Source organism: Silene latifolia, chromosome 5 (assembly GCF_048544455.1).
Source record: "Silene latifolia isolate original U9 population chromosome 5, ASM4854445v1, whole genome shotgun sequence".
NCBI lineage: Eukaryota > Viridiplantae > Streptophyta > Magnoliopsida > Caryophyllales > Caryophyllaceae > Silene > Silene latifolia.
This window is the reverse complement of record NC_133530.1, coordinates 55,659,391-55,666,219: the sequence shown is the minus strand read 5'-3', so window position 1 is coordinate 55,666,219 and position 6,829 is coordinate 55,659,391.

The following is a 6,829-nucleotide window of genomic DNA, read 5'->3' as shown; positions in this document are numbered from 1 at the left end:
TTTGCCCTATTAACTACTTTCTATAATACTTCCTACCCTAGCGGAGCTAGTGACGAGTAATTATTGGAATGTTTTATTGCAATATGGTTATTATATCTGATTTCAGAAGATGGTGGAAAAATTGAAGGGAATGAAAGAATTATTGAAGAAAAAAAGAAATGAAAAGAGAAAAAAAAGAGAGCGAAAAAAAAAATTGAAATAAGAAAAGAAAAAGAAAAAAAATCATGTGAAAAAGAAACTGGTTAATGTTTTTCACTCCCATGTCTTATTCATATCTTATGGGGAGTTGACGATTCTTGGTGTTTTGTGAGTTTAGTGCATAGTTTTGCACCGTTTCATCTTGCTATATTGAGTACGAAGTTGGGATGCAGTTTATTTTTGGATTCGTTGTTGCTAGCCTGGCTATTAACCCCACATATCCAAATTCATTTTAGCCCCTTCTTACCCATTACCTCACTTACCCAAATGTAAGTCCTCGGCATGTGTCTTGGTCATTAGTATGGTTGGAATGCATATGTACGGTTGTAGAGACTTTATTCATGTTAACTGCATGCATGTTCTTATAGGTCGAGCTAGGTGAGTGTCTTTACTACTTCCTATCTTTCACATATATACTCACCTTGTGCCTAATTTTGAGTGACGAGCGACCCGTGAGAGTCCGAATCTTTTGAATCTTGCAAGGTCGACGGTTCAGTAAGTTCGAAACATTGATTTAACTCGTTTGCACTTCTCATTTGCCACTCTGTCAGTTATTGCATTAAATTGGTTTTAGTGGGTGATTTGTAGCTGATGCGTTGGTCCCGTTCCACTGTTGTTTCTTAGTTGCATTCATATTTGCTTGGGGACAAGCAAAAGTTTGGTTTGGGGAGATTTGATGCGTGTCTTTTATATAAGGTTTTTACCTCATTTTTACACGCATTTCTGTACTATTTATGTAGCATCTAGCTACAAATACCCCCGAATATCCTACTTTGGTTCGTTTTATGTAATTTGCAGGAATTAACCGAAGAGGAGCTAAATTGAGCCTTTTACCGTCCGTTTAGCATGCATTTGGAGGAAGAGTGAATTTGGAGCGGGAATGTAGCTATTTTGGGATGCGCAAAGAGGAAAGATAGCTAGGCGAGCAAGGGAAGAACTTCAAATTGCTAGTGCCTACTTTGGAGAGCCATATCTCGAGTTCTACAACTGATATTCAGGTTATTCCAATTGGAGATGAAAGTTTGTCCTCTTAGCTTTCCAACGCCACCGGAATCGCCCTATTTGCCCAAGTAACGAAGAAATGGCAGCCGTTTGAAGTTCAGTGCGCAAAGCAGGAAAAGTACTCGATCGAGTAGATATATGGTCGATCGAGTACTAGCTACAGCGAGAAGATTTTAGTCGAGAATAATTAGATTAATAATAATACTACTTAGTATAAATAAGAGTAGTTTAGACCTAATAGCATATCATTCATTCCCTGGAGTCAGTAGAGGGAAAGGACGACTGCTTTGTTCTTCATTTTCTCTATTTTTCGGATCAATTGTATTTCTCTTCTCTTCTCTCGTTCAATTTCATTTCTACCTTAGGTTACTGTTCTTTGGGATTTTATTCTTCCTTATACTTTTGCTACTCAGATTCGGATTGTATTGGTACTATTGTTCTTCTTTAATCTTTTAATCATTTTTATTGCTTGAATTCCTTCCTCCCTTATTTATTATCATAATTGCTTTCATTCAATCCTTATCAGTTTTATCATTATGTTTAGTTTCAATTATTTATTTATTGTTGTTGTTAATTCAATGATAATGAGTAGCTAATTTTCATATGCTAAGACTATAGGGGATCCATAATTATGAAGGGAGAGTAATCGATTTATCGGGTTAATGCCGGTATTGTCTTTGTTGGTTAAATGTCATAGCTTAATTGTATCCGTCTGATTGAGTTGACACAATTAGGCGTTTATTTCTTAGTGATCCTCGACCTGGACCGAAAGGTTGGAAGAGGCGAGACTAGTAGCGAACAATAGAGTATTGCAGTGAGGGCGAAAGTTAAGCTGTTTACACTTTAGGGTGAATTAAGGACCGAAAGGTGACGTTCGTTACCCCTTAGACCGTATTTGCATTGACCTGAGACCTAGATTACTTGACCGGATGATTATGGTGAACCGTTTGTCTTAGCTATTTCTCTATATCTGTTTAATCCCTTTCTCTTATTCTCTTTTCCTTACTCTTATTAGTTTAGAAAATCACATTTAAACCCCCATTTCTGTGACATCCTGACAGACTGAGTTAAATAGATAATTAGCAAAATAGCCTCCCTGTGGAGATCGATCCTACTTGCTGCTAGCTTCTGTTAGTTGTTTTTAGGTTTATTTTTGGTACAGAAACGACAGTATCAAATTTTGGGAGAGTAATCGATTTATCGGGTTAATGCCAGTATTGTCTTTGTTGGTTAAATGCTGCAGTTAATTGTATCCGTCTGATTGAGTTGACACAATTAGGCATTTATTTCTTAGTGATCCTCGACATGGACCGAAAGGTTAGAAGAGGCGAGACTAGTAGCGAACAATAGAGTATTGCAGTGAGGGCGAAAGTTAAGCTGTTTACACTTTAGGGTGAATTAAGGACCGAAAGGTGACGTTCGTTACCCCTTAGACCGTATTTGCATTGACCTGAGACCTAGATTACTTGACCGGATGATTATGGTGAACCGTTTGTCTTAGTTTTTCTCTATATCTCTTTTAATCCCTTTCTCTTATTCTCTTTTCCTTACTCTTATTAGTTTAGAAAATCACATTTAAACCCCCATTTCTGTGACATCCTGACAGACTGAGTTAAATAGATAATTAGCAAAATAGCCTCCCTGTGGAGATCGACCCTACTTGCTGCTAGCTTCTGTTAGTTGTTTTTAGGTTTATTTTTGGTACAGAAACGACAGTATCAAATTTTGTAATTTGACACGGCTATCGCAACCCTATCAAAGATAAAACCTAACGGTCTCAACTAAAATGTAGCAGAGGAAGTCAAGTATCGAATCCACAGGGAGGTAATGCAACTATAGATGTCTATTTCTAATCCTATGGTAACAATTGGGGGTTGTTTGAATTTCGTTCTAAACTACAAAGTCTGAAGGGAAGAGAAAAAAGGCAAAGATTAATAAAGGCAATAAAATATGATTAAACTATCAAGAAGAGAGGGACATGCCGGGATTTCGGTTCACTACGGTAGTCCAATAACTCGGTAAATGACTCGGATTTAACTAATGTGAGACGGATGTTAAAAGGTCCTTTCGGTCCACTTTCTATCCTAAAATACCACTAACTTAACTTTCGTCCTCATTAGGGTAGTCTACTGTTTATAGCAGGCCTATTTAGTCCAATCTTTCGATCCAGGATTAATTTTAGCCAGTTTAATGGGTGACATAGAAGCGTGCACTCAACTAGGTCGGAAATTACGCTTAAATTGCTATAGTGACAGAATCTCGTGATCAATTCGTCTAATTCATCTACTAAATCGTCATCTTTCTACCGCAGATTCCCTAATCCCAACATGAAGGGAATTTAGCTACTCATATCGGCGATTAAACTAATGACAAATAATTTACCAAAGAGAACATAATGAATGAACAACAAATTGCGGAATGAAAATTAGGGCAAGGGGAAATAAGAACACAAAATGAGAAATTAAAGCAAACAAATGATTATTATTAAATAAGGGAGAGAAAGGATTACAATCGGTGCGAATCAAGCGTAAAGAACAATGGGATCCGAGCAATAATAATCCAAAGTAAAGTAGCAAAGGAGAAAAGCAAAGTAACGTAGCAAGGTTTACAAAGAAAAGTTTGATAGTCTATGAGATAGTCCAAAAGAAAGAGATGCTAATAACCTAGTAAATCATAGGTTAAATAGCCAAACAAACAAAGAGTTTATGCAAAAATAAATAAAACACGGACTGATTAAAAGCCCATAATGTCGAAACCACTCGATCGAGTGGATTAAACCACTCGATCGACCAACTTCTCAAATAAAGTCACCCGATCGACCAACAAAGTTACTCGATCGAGGACTTGGTCTTGTGCGGCTTACTCGATCGATCAAAACCTCTCGATCGAGCATCAGGGGGTATAGAAACCACTCGATCGACTGGTAAACAGCTCGATCGAGTGACTATGTCTTCATTTCAGCTCACGTCTTCACCCAAGTATCTCGTAATGCGTGCCATGACGCTTCCAAATGCAGTATCTCACTCTGGGACAATTCCGTCTCTTCTAAATGCATGCAAAAAGGACAGAAAGGAGTATGGTTCCACTACTTTCGCGATTATTCCTACAAAAAGGACAAAATACACCAAGGTAGCCAATTCGGGGCAAAATACGATAAAAATAGTATAGAAATGCATAGAAATACGTGCTGAAATAGGCTAAAAAGACTATACATTAGGCACGTATGAAATCTCCCCAAACCAAACCTTTACTCGCCCTTGAGTAAACTCAAAACTAAACTAATGAAACGGAAATGATAACTCAGAGCTAGCTCAACTTGTCTACTTGAACCGATTTAATGCAACAATAATCAACAGTTAAAGCCAAGCAGTCAATACGCAAATGAATTTTAAGCTGTTCAGAAATAAAGCTGACCTATCGACCTTGCAAGACCAACAAAACTGGACTCTCACGTGGTCACTCTTATCTCATGAAGCAAAGGGCAAATGTAGTATGTAGAAGAGAGAAGAAAAGACAGTCACTCACCTAACTGCGACCTACATAACATGCATGCAACAAAAAATGAAAGACAATTCAAGTACTAATGCACAAATTCCAACCGATAATGTCCGTCACAGCCGAGGGTTTGCAAATAATATGGGAATAGTGAGGTTCAGGTGAGAAAAGGCAAATCAAATTATGGAAAAGTGGAGGTGAAAGCGTCAAGCTAGTTCCTAACATGACCATAATAAAACCATCCGGATCTCAACTGACTGAAAGACTAAGTACAAGTGCCCTTCACTTGGCACAAAACTCACTAGACTCAAAGCACAATCTCCTCAAAAAATATGGGATAGAGCGGAGGAGACACCAGTAGCACGAGAGGTGCGGTTGCGGGCTGAGCAGGTGTATTAAACAGGCTACTGAGGGAGATTATCGAAGGGAAGGCTTGAGTACCTTCGATCCCTCTTGCCAAGATGACATCTGTCTCCCGACTAATTGCTCAGTTTGAAGCCCAAGCTGAAAGACCTGCTAGTTGGGAAAGGAAGAAATCTTGGGGATGTGGTGTTCTTGAGCACAATGCACTGTAGTTGTGCCGCCACATCCACCCCATCAATGGCCACCGCAACAGGATCCTCATGATATACAGAAAAAAGAAATCGCGGAGCTGAAATCCTTAATTCTAGAATATGATAGATATATGGGTGCTCAAGTCACTGAGCTGCAGTCTGAAATCGCTCGGTTAACAGCTGGGTTGGATAATCGGCAACCAGAAGAGGTGTACTTGACCAAGATCGGTTTTTCCCATGAAGAACCCGCATTACCCAATGCTGAAAATGATTTCTATATTTCGGATGACGAATTTCTATCGTATTTCCAGAGTTTATGCGAGGATATCAGCGCTGTACAGGAAGAAAGTCCTCGATCGAGCAATATCTCTTCTCGATCGAGTGAAATACAGGAGGATAGTTATCGATCGAGTGATTTTGTTACTCGATCGAGTGAGATGCGGGAGGAAAGTGGTCGATCGAGTGATTATTCTGCTCGATCGACTGAATTGGCCATTGGGAGCTTTAAATCGTCACTTGGGTTCATTTTGGATGACGATCCTGACGATGATGATAGTTACGGTGAACCTCCCTTATTCACAGCCGAGTCGGATACGCTTGAAGCTGCGATTTACGGGATGGATTCCACTGAGGAGGTTGATGAAGAAGCAGCTGAGACGGTAATTGCTCCTAGCACGGAAGAGGTAATAAACTCTTTTATCTATGATTCCGTCATTGAGAGCGACCAACCTGAGGTAGTAAACGATAATTTAATTATTGTTTGTTTTAATAGTATATTGCCTCGTTTGACTCGTGCCATCTCTTTTAATGTTATACCCTCTCACATGTGGACGCGTAATTTAACGATTTTTCACCGTCCTTACCATTTCAAGTTCGTTAATCTGAAACGGGGCCATACTTTATTGACGATTGCTCCCGCGCTCCTCTATTATGTGGATAAATTTAGGAGCGCTCATAGGAAATTTGTACGACTTAAAAAGTTAAACATTTTTATTTCCTATTTCTGTAATCCGCTTTTGTGCTACTTATGCTTTTGTGTAGCACATGCGCAGATGTATGATCTGATGCTGCGCGCTTTGAGCTGTTTTGATTGTGACTATGAGAGAGGCTCGAAGAAAAGAAGGTCGAGCTGGGACCTGACTGAAGCTAGCGCTACCCGGGAGGCAACCCGACGATTTTAATTTTGCTTTTTATTTACCTTAAGTTGTAATAAATGGTTTTTATACCATAGACGGTCTCAGTTAAGCTTGTTTTTGTTAGTTGCGGGCTGTTTTAATTGCGTTTTGCAGGAATTACATTGAGGGTCACTCGATCGAGTGGATTTTCTACTCGATCGAGCGCTGTTGCTGTCGATTTCACCTGCAAGATGAGGAACTACTCGATCGACCACAATTCCCTTCGATCGAGTAGTTTTTGGATGCCTTTTCGCGTGTTGACTTGGATTAGCTTCCTGAGACGGTTTTCGGGCCTTTAGCAACCTCCCATGTTAATGGTCGGTTTGGGGAGGTCCCCTTATTCGCGCTATCTTGTCAGTTTTTCCGCATTTACTCTTTTTTCTCTTTTAGTTTGCGTTTCCTTTC